The following is a 13,626-nucleotide window of genomic DNA, read 5'->3' as shown; positions in this document are numbered from 1 at the left end:
TGAAGATTGGAGCAGGGAGAGCAGGGATGGGGTGGCTTGGAGGCAGAGGCATTCAGAGGGGAGGGCCAAGAGGAGGTCATCAACACACTGAACAAGGGAGCAGTCAGGGTTAGGAGCCCAGAATGACTGGACATCTTTGTGGAAAGCCTCTTCGAAGAGAGTAGGGGAAGTTTTCAAACCTTGTGGCAAGCTGGTCCATGTTCGCTGACTAGATAACCAACCACAGGATCAACCCATTTAAAGGCAAACAGCTAAGGGAAAGGAGAAGCCTTCAGATCTAGGACAGTGTATGTAGTATGATCAGTGGGAAGAAGACTGAGTAGGGTATAGGGGCTGGGGACAGAGAGGGTAGGGACAGTTAGGCATGACAAGGTAAAAGTGGATGACGGTGCCTTGCTACAGATCCACAGAGTATGCTGAAGTCCACGAGCAGGAAGTTATCTGTCCTGTGGCCCCTTGGACCAGTGTGGTTCCTGGGAAAGGGGGTCTAGAGGGTTAGTGAGGATAGTATAGGCTGCACCCATGGCTACAAGGATGTTGACAGTATGACCCCCAATCTTTGCCTTTACCCTGGGTTCCTGGGGGTCTGGAAAAAAGGAAGCAGGGACACTTCAGTCCCCTAGGGCTAAGATTGTAGAGGAATTTTTGCCCCGTAGATTCTTAGGTTATCTCTCCTGGATCTGTTCTCCAGGTCAGTTCTTTTCCAGTGAGATATTTTGCACTTTCTTCTAATTTTTCAATCTTCATGTTTTGCTTGACTGACTCTTGATGCATCACAAAGTCCTTAGCTTCATTTTGACTGATTCTAATTTTTAGTGAATTATTTTCCTTGGTGAATTTTTGAAGCTCCTTTTTTTAGGTATTTTTCTCCAGTTTTTTAGTATTTTCTCCTGGAGTAATAACTGGAGTAAAATAGTATTAATAATTATATATATATATACTATTATTAATACTATTTTACATGTAATTGGGAAATAAGATATACAGGCACTGGGGCATAGAGATCCACTGGAAAAGTCGAAAGGGGTATGGGAGAAAATATAGGAGAGAGCAGATTGGAGGAGGGGATATCCTGTGGGACTGCTATTTTGGAGAAGTAGGTAGGTGAAAAATGGGGAGAAAATTTGTAACTCAAAATATGGCGGAAATGAATGATGTAAATCAGAGGTTAATGAAGCATTTGAAAAATGAAAAAAAAATCCTAATTCTGGAGTTATCAAGACTTAAATGGGATCTCAGAGAAAGCTTCATTTTTTAAAAATTATGTTATTCTTAAATTAGTCAGAAAGAAAAAGAAGGATCTACTGCTGGCACTCTTTTGGAAGACTATAGAGATAAGTCCATGAATCCTCTTCTGCTTAATTCTCTCTTGAACCCATTCTTGGATGAATATGGAAGATAACTGTCTCTGCTAGTCTCTTTCCTTTCCAACCCTTCCTCCACGTGGTTGAATATAGATTGAAAAACAAAATATTAGCAAAAAGACTAAAACAAATAACACAGAAATTGTACACCATGACCAGGTTAGATTTATACTAGGAATGCAGTATTGTTTTTCTATGATGAAAATTGTAAATTTAATTAACCACATTAATGAGAAATCACCAAAATTCATATGATTGTATGAATATATGCAGAAAAACTTTTTGACAAAATGTAACACCTATTTCTGTATAAAAACAAAATATTAAGAAAATAGAAGTAAATGGGCTTTTCCTTAAAATGATACATATATACCCATATACATCTACCCATATATGTGTACTTGTGCACATATACATATATACATGTGTGTATACACATACATGAATTGTGTTGTATGTTGTGTTCACACATATGCATATATATATATTTATGCATATAAAGAGCTACAATTATTTGTAACTGAGAGGAACTAGAAGTTTTTCCAATAAATTCAAGGGTGAAATGTGGATTTCCATTGTCACCACTTTTGTTTGGCAGAGGAATAAGACAAAAAAAAGAAATTGAGTGGATAATGAAGTGGATGAAGAAGAAATGAAATCACTTGTTTTCTGATGATATCATGGTATATTTAAAGAATTGACTCTAGAGTCAATTAAAATTAATTAAAAATTAATAACTTCTTTCCTTCTTAATGAGCACTTTTGTAATTGAATCTACAGAAGAATATGCTTCAGTAGTTTTATTTTTGAATATTTTGTGCTTTCTATAGTTATGAGATTTCCTTTTCTCTTATTGTCTCTATTATATCAGAATGACCATGTGACCTTGGGCAAGTCACTTAACCCCAACTGCCCTCCAAAAAAAATATAATGATATTGATTTCTTTAGGTTTACTTCATAACCAGCAACTTTGCTGAAGTTATTGTGACTCAAGATTTTTGCTAATTCCCTGGAATTTTCTAAATAACCCATCATGTCATCAGCAAGTAAGTATAGTTTTCTTTCTTTTGCCTATCTTTATGCTTTATTCCCTTCTTTTATTTCTTGCCTTTTCTAGCATTTTAATAATGACAATGATGATAACAATAACAGCCAGCATTTACATAGTACTTTATGGTTTTCAAAATGCTTTATAAATACTATTTCATTTTATCTTCATAGTAATCCTGGGAGGCAGCTGCTATTATTATCTTCATTTTACAAATGAGGAAACTGAAATGGGCAGGGGTTAAGTAATTTACCCAGGTTCACACAGCTAGTTTCTTAGGCTAGATTTGAACTCAGGTATCCCTGCCTCCAAGTCTAGTGTTCTTTCCACTTTGCTACCTGGATATATATAAATGTGGTGAGATAGCTTTTATTGCACCTCAATGTGATTCAATATTCAATTGAATGGGTATATAGAAAAGTTGAAACTGGTTCTTTCCTCAAAAGAAATCCTGGTGGCAAAGAATACAAGCTCTATCCACCTAAAGTGGAGTTGTTTTTCAAGGATAAAGCCAACAATGACCCAAAGTGGTCTAGGAACAGCTTATTGCTACAAATTGGTGTTTTGTTGGATTTAACAGAGGTTGGACTGAAGTGGATATCATGAGTCATTCCACACAAGCTATTTTTGAAATACTGGGAAAATCCTGTTTACTTAAGAACTATACATGAAGATTGAATTTGGCATTGGTATAACACAAAATAAATTATTCTTGCTGATGTTATTAGTAATGATTCCTGGAGGCTCTGAACATCTGGTGATAAAACCCAAAGAAAGACAAGTAGTCATACCAGAACCTTAAGTAAGTGAGTGATTCCTGAAGGCCTACAAGTGGAGAAGGAAAACTTTGAATGGTTTGCAGAAAGAATAGAGTTGCTTCAAAAAGTGGCAAATCCATGCAGACTTGTAGTACCGATGAGCTCAACTTCTGATCTTGGTCATTATGAAAAAATTAAGATTTGTGGAAACTATGCAATTCCATGTGAACTTTGAGTAGCATCTTCCCATTAAGGACCAGATGAAATTCTAAAAATTAAAGCAGACTCTGTAAAAGATGGTGTTCCTACTGTTTTTGTGGCAGTGCTAGCAGATGCAATGGTTTGGGTTTGGTGGTGTTGGGTAACACTGCATATCCAGTAGTAAATTTTCCACCCCTTATACCTGATTGGGGAGCTCAGAATGTATGGTCCTCATGTTGAATTTCTAGTGGTCTTGTCTGTTCAACTATACTTTCACGAGAGGGTGAAGTTGAGCTGTTCGATTTGCAGCTCAGATATTTGAGGTAAATAACCATTTGCTATGGGTTAAACTTCAAGGAAGCATATTAAACACATAGGTTTTCCTTGAAGCAGGTGGATAAGAAAATCAAAGAAGGCAGATTATAAGAAAAATGCAGTGCTTTTTAAAAAGAGGAAAATTTTTAAAATTCTAATTTAGCTTCAAAAAACATTACAGAGAAGGCAAGAGAAATGATTCTAGGGGTGGAGCCAAGATGGCCAAGAAAAGGCAGTGACTCACATAAGCTCTCCCCAAAACCTTCCAAATACTTTAAATAATGCCATAAAACAATTCCTGGGGTAACAAAACCCACAAAAGTATGGGGCAAAATAGTTGTCCAGATAAAGACACCTTAGAAGATCGGCAGGAAAGGTCCATCACATGGGGTTAGAGTGGAACACAGTGCAGCACAGGCCATGACAGCACAGATCAGGCCCCAGCAAACCAAGAGAAGGCCTTGGGAACCATTGAATCAGCAATAGCAGCAGTGTCTGCTTCCAGAGCTCTCTGCCCAAAGAAGGTAAGGGGGTCAAACCTGAACAGTGGGAGACTAAAAGGGTCTCTTTGCTGGCACTGGGGGCAGGAGTCTTTTGCTTTGTCCACATTAGATTTGGGTCACAGTCATGGGTGGCAGTCCCAGGGCAAGGGGGAACACTAACACACCAGAGCTTGTGGCCACAGTGGAGCAGGAGCTCTCATCACAGTTATAAGACAGAAAAGATTACTTGTGGCCATTCACACACCAAAGCACAGGCAAGAAGAGTAAACAAACCTCTCCTTAGAGCATGCCACCTTGGAAGAACTGAAAACTTACAGGTCCCTAGAAGTATCTCTGAAAAGAACTGCACAAAACCCTTGAAGTTTATGACAGTGAATCCTCCACCCTGGATGCAAAATGCCACTTTAACAAAGTTTTAAAATTCAAGAAATAGACTGAAAAAATAAACAAAAAAGAAATATGACCAAAGAAAGTTGCTGTGGTGACAAGGAAGATCAAAACACATGCTTAGAAGAAAACAACCAAACTCAAACATCCAAAGCCTTCAAGAAAAGTATGAATTAGTCTCAGATCATGGAATAGCTCAAAAAGGATTTTAAAAATCAAGAAATAGAGGTAGAAAAAAATTTGGGATGAGAAATGAGAGTGATGCAAGAAAATCATGAAAAAAGTGTCAATATCTTGGTAAAGGAGACACAAAAAAAATACTGAAGAAAATAACACCCTAAAAAAAAAGACTAGGCCAAATGTTAAAAGTGGTACAAAAAGCCAATGATGAGAAGAATGCTTAAAAAGCAGAACTGACTAAATGGAAAAAAAAGCACAAATATTAACCAAAGAAAAAAACTCCTTAAAAAGTAGAATTGGGGGGCACAGTGAATAGAGCACTAGCCCTGGAATCAGGAGGACCTGAGTTCAAATCCCACCTCAGACATTTAACACAAAAAAAACTAGCCATGTGACCTTGGGAAAGTCACTTAACCTCAATTGCCCTATATTCCCCTCTCCAAAAAAAAAAATAAAATTGGCCAAATGGAAAAGAAGGTATAAAAGTTCAGTAAAGAAAATAATTCCTTAAAAATTATACTTGAGGGGGCAGCTAGGTGGCACAATGAATAGAACACAGGCCCTGGAGTCAGGAGGACCTGGATTTGGATCCAGCCTCAGACACTTGACACAAAAAATAGACGTGTGACCTTGGGCAAGTCACTTAACCCCAGTTACCCTCCAAAAAATAAAAATAAATTATAATTGAACAAATAGAAGCTAATGACTTTATGAGAAAACAAGAAACAATAAAACAAAAACAAAAGAATGAAAAAAGTAGAAGACAGGGCAGCTACTTGGTGCAGTGAATTGAGCACTGGTCCTGTAGTCAGGAGGACCTGAGTTCAAATCTGGCATCAGACAATTAACACAAAAACTAGTCATGTGACCTTGGGCAAGTCACTTAACCCCATTTGCCCTCCAAAAAGAAAAATAAAAGAAAAAAAATAGAAGACAATATAAAATATCTCCTTGAAAAAAAAACTAACCTGGAAAATAAATCCAGGAGAGATAATTTAAAAATTGTTGGACTACCTGATAGATATGAAAAAAATAGCTTAGCATCTTTCAAGAAATTATCAAGCAAGATGGTGGAGTAAAAGCAGGAACTTATCTGAGCTCCTGCTCCAACCACCTCCAATACCTGTAAAATATGACTCTAAACAAATTTTAGAGCTACAGAACCCACAAAGTGACAGAAACAAATCTCCTGCTGAAGGCAGCCTGGCAGGCTGAGAGGAAGGGTCTATCACACTGGTCTGGGAGCCAAGCACAGTCCCATACCAGCCCCCTGGGCCCAGACCCAGAGAGGCCCTGATCAGCAGCCCAGACCAGCCAGAACAGACTTCAAGAGAGTGAAATACCAGCAGCTGTGGGGGTTTCTAGACTTCTCAACCCATAAACACCAAAGAGAAAATAAAAGGTCAGTAGGGAACTCCACTGGAACAGAATGCAGAACAGCTCAGTCCAATCCCTGCCCCCAAGGCAAGAGGTGGCAGAGGCAAGGTGTCTGTAGCTGCTGCCACATAGCTGCCTCCAGAGCTCCTGGAGTGAAGATCTTATGGGGACCAAGTGACCATTCAGAAGGTAGTTGCTCTAGCTTTGACCTGCTTGGATCTGGGTCGCAGTCTTGGGTGGTGGACCTGGGATGAGTGTGCCAGAACTTCTGATGACTGTAGAGAGGGTGCCCTCCTCAGACTTCTGACTCTGTCAGACTTCTGACAACTGCAAAACCCCCATGATTTGGGACATAGCTCTCTCCACTCTGGAAGCAGATTTCTACCATGGCAAAGAGGTAAAAAGTCAAGTAATTGTCTGGCAAGATGTGCAAGCAGAGGAAACACAATCAGACCACAGAATGCTTTTTTGGGGACAAAAAGGATCAAAACATGGAATGAGAAGAAGGGAAAAACTCCTGCATCAAAAGCTTCCACGAAAAATATGAACTGCTTACAGGTCAGAGAGGAGCTCAAGAAGGATTTTGAAAATCAGCTAAGAGAAATAGAGGAAAAAATGGGAAGAGAAATGAGAATCATGCAAGAAAATCATGAAAAGTGAGTTAACAGCTTGCTAAAGGAGACCCAAAAAACTAATGAAGAAAATAACACCTTAAAAAATAGACTGAGGGGGTGAGGTCAAGATGGTGAAGTAGAAACAGAACTTCCATGGGACTCATGCTTCCACCTACTCCAATTCATGTAAAAGGTGACTCTGAACAAATTTTGGAACTACAGAACCCACAAAATGACAAAGAGAAGCTAACCTTCCACTGAGGAGAGACTGGCAGGCCAGCAGAAAGGGGACAGTGTGGCTTTCAGGGAGCTGACCTCACCTCTGTACAAGCCCGAGGTCTTAGCCTCAGGGCAGCCACAGCCAGCCACCAGCAGAAGGGACGCTAGATCACCAGCAGCTGTGGTGGTTTCCAGAATTATCAACCCACAGAGGCTAAGAACAAAGTGCTAGGTCAGTGCAGTGTGGACTTTGGGACCTGGGAGTTTAGGAGTGTGATCCCAACTTTGCCACCTAGAGGGAGAACTGGCTGAGGTCCTGCAGCTGTGCAGCAAAAGCCACATGGCTGCTTCAGCTCCTGGCCTGCAAACTGTAGGGGGACCAAGCAACCAGTTTGAGGGGTAATTGCTCTTCCTTTAACCTGCTTGGATCTGGATTGCAGTCTAGGGTGGAGGTCCTGGGACCTCTGCAACCAGCTTGCCAGAGTGCATGGAGGCTTCAGAGAGGGCACCCAACTAATACCTTCGGGAGCTAAGAAAACCCCAGCTATTGGGACAAAGCTCCCCTGTCTGGTAGCAGAGTCCTAATGTGGCAAAAAGCCCAAAAGTCAAGTAATTTAGTGGCAACAAGAGCATACGAGGGAAGCAAAGCAAGCAGAGCAACCTAAATTTACACTCCTATTTGGGGGACAAAAAGGATTGAAGCATGGAACAGGAGGAAGACAGTGAAGTCAGAACTCCTGCACCGAAAGCTTCCAAGAAAAATATGACCTGGTTACAGGCCATAGAGAGAGGACTTTAAGAAGGATTTTGAAAACCAAATAAGAGAAGTAGAGGAAAATTGTGAAGAGAAATGATAATGATGCTAGAAAATCATAAAATGAGAGTCAACAACCTGACTGAAGAAAATAAAACCTTGAAAAATAGACTAACTCAAATGGCAAAAGAGGCTCAAAAAGGCAATGAGGAGAAGAATGCCTTGAAAAGCTGAATTTGCCAGGTGGAAAAAGAATCTCAAAAGCTCACTGAAGAGAATCATTCCTTCAGAATTAGATTGGAGCAAATGGAAGCTAGTGATTTTATGAAAAATCAAGATACTATTAAACAGATCCAAACAAATGAAAACAGAAGGCAATGTGAAATATCTCATTGGAAAAACCACTCACCTGGAAAATAGATCCAGGAAAGATAATTTTAAAATTATCTTTAATACATACATATATATATATATACTATTATTAATATGATTTTACATGTAACTGGGAAATAAGATATGCAGGCACTGGGGCATAGAAATCCACCATGCCCTAGTGGAAAGTTGGAGGGGGTATGGGAGAAGACATGAGAGAGAGCAGATTGGAGAAGGGGATATCCTGTGGGATCGCTATTTTGGGGTGGTGGGTAGGGAAAAAATGGGGAGAAAATTTGTAACTCAAAATCTTGTGAAAATGAATTATGTAAACTAGAAGTTAATAAAGCATTTGATTAAAAAAATAGAGTACCTCAAATGACAAAAGAGGCTAAAAAACCCAATGAGGAGAAGTATGCCTTAAAAAGCCAAATTTGCCAGGTGGAAAAAGAATCTCAAAAGCTCACTGAAGAGAATCATTCCTTCAGAATTAGATTGGAGCAAATGGAAGCTAGTGATTTTATGAAAAATCAAGATACTATAAAACAGATCCAAACAAATGAAAAAATAGAAGTCAAGGTGAAATAGCTCATTGAAAAAATGACTGACCTGGAAAATAGATACAGAAGGGAAAATTTAAAAATTATTGGACTACCTGAAAGCCATGATAAAAAAAAAAGAACCTAGAAGTCATCCTTCAAGAAATTCTCAAGTAAAATTGCCCTGACATTCTAGAACCAGGGGGCAAAATGGAAATTGAAAGAATTCACAATCACCTCTTGAAAAAGATCCTAAAAAGAAAATTCCTAGGAATATAATAGCCAAATTCCAGATTTTCCAGGTCAAGGAAAAAATATTACAAGTTGTTAGGAAGAAACAATTTGAGTACTGTGGAAACACAATCAGGATAATACAAAATCTAGAAGCTACTACACTAAGGGATTGAAGAAGGACTTGGAATATGATATTCCATAGGTCAAAGGAGCTAGGATGAAAACCAAGAATCACCTACACAGCAAAACTGAGTATAATGCTTCAGGGAAAAATATGGTCATTCAATGAAATAGAGGACTTTCAAGTATTCTTTAAAAAAAAAAAAGCAATTGGGGTTAAGTAACTTGCTCGAGGTTACGCGGCCACTTATTTCTGGGTGTGGTGCTAAATATCTGAGCCCAGATTTGATCCCCAGGTCATCCCGACACTGGGGCCAGTGCTCTTACTCACTGAGCCACCTGGCCACCCCTAACTTTCAAGTATTCTTGATGAAAAAAACAGAGCTGATCAGAAAATTTGACTTTCAAATATAAGAAGCAAGAGAAGAATGAGAAGGTAAACAGGAAAAAGAAATCATAAGGAACTTATTAAAGTTGAACTATTTACATTCCTACATGGAAAAATGATAATTGTAACTCATGAGACTTTTCTCAGTATGAGGATAGTTGAAGGGAATACATATATGTATGTATAGGAGGCTATATTGTGTATAAATACATATGTGAGTGTGTCTATATGTGTGTACATGTATACATAGACAGGACACAGGATCAGTTGAATAGGAAGGGATGATATCTAAAAAATAAAATTCAGAGGTAAGAGAGGAATATAATGAGAGAAAGAGAAGGGGAAAGTTAGAATAGGGTAAATTATCTCATATAAAAGTGGCAAGAGAAAACTGTTACAATGGAGGGGAAGAACAGGAAGGTGAAAGGTAATGGGTCAATTTTACTCTCATTGAATTTGGCTTAAGAAGGGAATAACACACACACTCAATTGGGTATCTTACCCTACAGAAAAGTAGGGGGGAAGGGGATAAGAGAGGGGAATGATAGAAAGGAAGGCAGATTGGGCGAGAGAGAAGTTAGAAGCACACACTTTTGAAAAGGGACAGGATCAAAGTAGAAAATAGAGTAAGTGGGGGTAGGGGGATAGGATGGAGGGAAATATAGTTAGTCTTTCAGAATATAACTACTGTGGAAATATTTTGCATAACTATACATGTACAACCTATATTGAATTGCTTGTCTTCCCAGTGGGGATGATTGAGGATGGAAGAAGGGAAAGAATCTGGAAATCAAAGTTTTAAAAGCAAATGTTAAAAAAAATGTTTTTTATGTGCAACTGGGAAATAGATATACAGGCACTGGTGTACAGAAATCCATCTTGCCCTTCTAGAAAGTTAGAGGGGAATGGGGGAGGATTGACTAATTGGACAGAAAATGAAAATGACAAATGTTGGAGGAAATGTGGGAAAAAATGAGACATTGATGTGCTGTTTGTGGAGTTGTGAATTGTTTCAATCATTCTGTCCAAAGGGCTATAAAACCATACATACATACCTTTTGACATAGAAATACCCATACTAGATCTGTATACCAAAAGACATTTTTAAAAATAGGAAAAGGACTTGTATGTACAAAAATATTTATAGCAGCTCTTCTCTGGGGGCAAAGAATTGGAAATTGAGGGGAAACCCATCAATTGGGAAATTGCTAAACAAATTGTGCTACGTGACTATGATGGAATGCTGTAAGAAATGATGAGCATGATCCTTCAGAAAAACCTGGAAAGTCTTACATGAGCCGGTAGAAAGTGAAATGTACTGTGTACAAAGTAACAGCAATATTGTAAGATGATCAGCTTTTAATGGCTTAGCTATTATCAGCAATACAATGATACAAGACAACTTGGAAGGACTTATGATGAAAAGTACTATCCATCCCCAAAGAACTGATGGTGTCTGAATCCAGATTGAAGCATTCTTTTTTAAACTTTCTTTATTTTTCTTGGTTTTTTTTCAGTCTGTGTTTTCTTTCACAGCATGACTAATATGGAAATGTTTATGGAAATGCTACATATGTATAGCCTATATCAGACTGCTTGCCTCTCAATGAGAGGGGTGGAAAGGAAAGAAGGGAAAGATTTTAGGACTCAAAGTTTTTTTAACAAATCTTTAAAACTGTTTTTACATGTAATTGGGGAAAAATAAAATACTAAAAAAAAAGAAAAAATGATTTTAAACTAATTATAGAAAAATACTAATAAAATTCTCATTTTTTAAAAAGGCACATATCAGATTAATACATCATTGACAGAGTTATGAAATGGTATTATCATTTTAAAAAGTATTTTGCAATTAAAATAATAAAACAAATAAAGTGACAAAAAATGTGACTTTTTGAACCAGAGATTCCATTACTTGGCTTATACTCCAAGGAAGTCATTAATAAGAAAAAAGTTCCTATACATACCAAAATATTAATAGAAGCACTTTTTTTCCAATAGTAAAGAATTAAAAATCAAATCCATCAATTGGGAAATGGCTAAACAAATTGTGGTACATGAATGTAAGGGAATATTACTGTGCTGTAAGACTTAATGTCTGTGATGAATATAGAGAAGTATGGAAAGATATATATGAACTGGTGCAGAGTGAGTAGAGCTCAGAAAAATGATGTGCCAAAAAAATCAAATGTAAATGTCATGACAAATATCGATCAGGCCTTGAATGAAAAGATATGAGAAGAAACCCATAACCTATCCCTTCATGGGGGTGGGAGGTCCACAGGTGTCATACATCAAATATTTTCAGACATTTTCAGTGTATTGATCAGTTATGCTAATATTTTTCCTTTCTAAAAAATATTATAAAAAACTTTAAAATATTGACATTCTGGATGGCTCTTTGGGAGGAGGAAAAGGGAGGGACATACAAAATTACTATGGTGATGTTAGAAGCAGAAAATATCAATCAATTTTATTTTAAAATAAAAGAAATTTTTTTAAAGACACACATGTCTTTAAGTAATTGGTGTTATTCTGAGTGTGCTTTGTGTTTTTAATCATTTCCATCAGTTCTAGCCCTCACCAGCTATGTTCACATTATTACTATCTAGTGCCCCTGTTCTATTAGGGGAAAAGGGGGAAGGAAACAAACACTTATCAAGCATCAAACATGTGCCAGACATTTTACAAATATTATCTCATTTGATCCTCCCTTTGACCCTAGGAGGTATCCCTATTTTAGAGTTGAGATAAGTGGAGCACACAGGGGCTAAGTGACTTGCCCAGAGTCATACATCTAGTGACCGAGGCTAGATTTGAACTTAGGTCTTAACAGCAATTGACTTTTTCAAAGTGATATTTACTTCAAAGATATATCAAGAGCAAACTACAGATATTTTTTCCCAGCACCTTAGAGGTCTACACTCCCTACATTACCTCAGGCTCTGGGGTGATGAAGGGAGAAGTAGGTTCAAAATGTAGCTCAGTTCTATTACACTGAGTACTGGTCTCTTAGGCTGACTTTTTCCCACTTGCAGAGTACCCTATGTGCTTGCAGAAGAGACACAAATAAACATTCATGCCATTCCATTGCATGGAGCACTTCTGAACTGGTCTCTTCCTACTTTCAAGGGACCTTTCCTACTACAGGGCAGGACTATTCTTTTTTGTTTTTTTTTCTGAGGGGGGAAGGTGGGGCAATTGGAGTTAAGCAACTTGCCCAAGGTCACCCAGCTAGTTTTGTGTTAAGTGTCTCAGACTGGATTTGAACTCATGTCCTCCTAGTCCTCTATTCACTGAGCCACCTAGCCACCCCATTGGTCTTTTTTTTTTAGGACTATTCTTATCAGCTTCCCACACTGTTCCCTTCACCTGAGCTACCTAGCACCCTGAGAAGTCTCCACTCCTGACTGAAACAAAAATTATATTAATACCTTTCTAAACTAATTCATCAATGATTAACTTCCACACAGTCATATCTTCCCCATTGCAGTTATCTTAACCCTGAGATGTTTACTCTCTGCAAATTAATTTACTATGTATTGTCATTTTCATTACATTGATAAGGTCCAACCATAAGCAAAATTATATATCTTTATTTCTGTAAAGTCTATATTGTAATTTATGTTCCATTAACTTTAAATAAAATCTTAAAAGTATTGGAGGGAGGGAGTTAATTTATCTCCTCTTGCTTGGAAAGTAATCAAAAGATTTCATTTCCCCTGTTTTTATGATTTTCATTATTTCTTCTTAGCTTACTTCACATTCAAACTCTCTTTGGTGAAAACTAGTTCATGTTCGTGTCATTTTAGGACACATTGACATGTACGGAAATGTAATGTAAGGGCATCTGAGGCAGAGATTTTCTTTCCACACTCATGCTTACAGATGTATATGTGTGGCTACTGCTTATATGAATGAGGGGAAAATACTTTTAAAAGATGTGGCATCTGGGGCGGAACCAAGATGGCAGAGTAGAAGCAGGACCTCTGTAGCAGCAAGCACCCCAAGCGTCCTCAGGGTTTGCAGCTACCACAGGTTCTTGGATCTGCTTTGTTAAAGGAAAGCAACTCAAAATGGGTTACCACGCTTACTTTAATCAGTCAGACATATATCGTTTACCTTGTTCAGGAGAAAAGGTCAGCACCCTGAACCTCAAAGTATACAGGCATAATTATCAAGACAGAAACATCAAGTAGACAGATTTCCAAACTGTCCAACCATTACATCCATACCCAGTCAACATCTGGGT

At 38.0% G+C, this 13,626-nt stretch overlaps 1 pseudogene; it reads left to right on the top strand.

Annotated features, from left to right (window-relative positions):
- Nucleotides 1-382: 382 nt before the first annotated feature.
- Nucleotides 383-3,798, top strand: LOC138151295 (bifunctional phosphoribosylaminoimidazole carboxylase/phosphoribosylaminoimidazole succinocarboxamide synthetase pseudogene; annotated as a pseudogene).
- Nucleotides 3,799-13,626: the final 9,828 nt, after the last annotated feature.

This window comes from Petaurus breviceps, unplaced genomic scaffold, assembly GCF_028583685.1.
Source record: "Petaurus breviceps papuanus isolate PSGF00001 unplaced genomic scaffold, PetGlider_PUasm1.0 90897, whole genome shotgun sequence".
Taxonomy (NCBI): Eukaryota; Metazoa; Chordata; class Mammalia; order Diprotodontia; family Petauridae; genus Petaurus; species Petaurus breviceps.
This window is presented reverse-complemented; position numbering and strand designations above follow the sequence as displayed.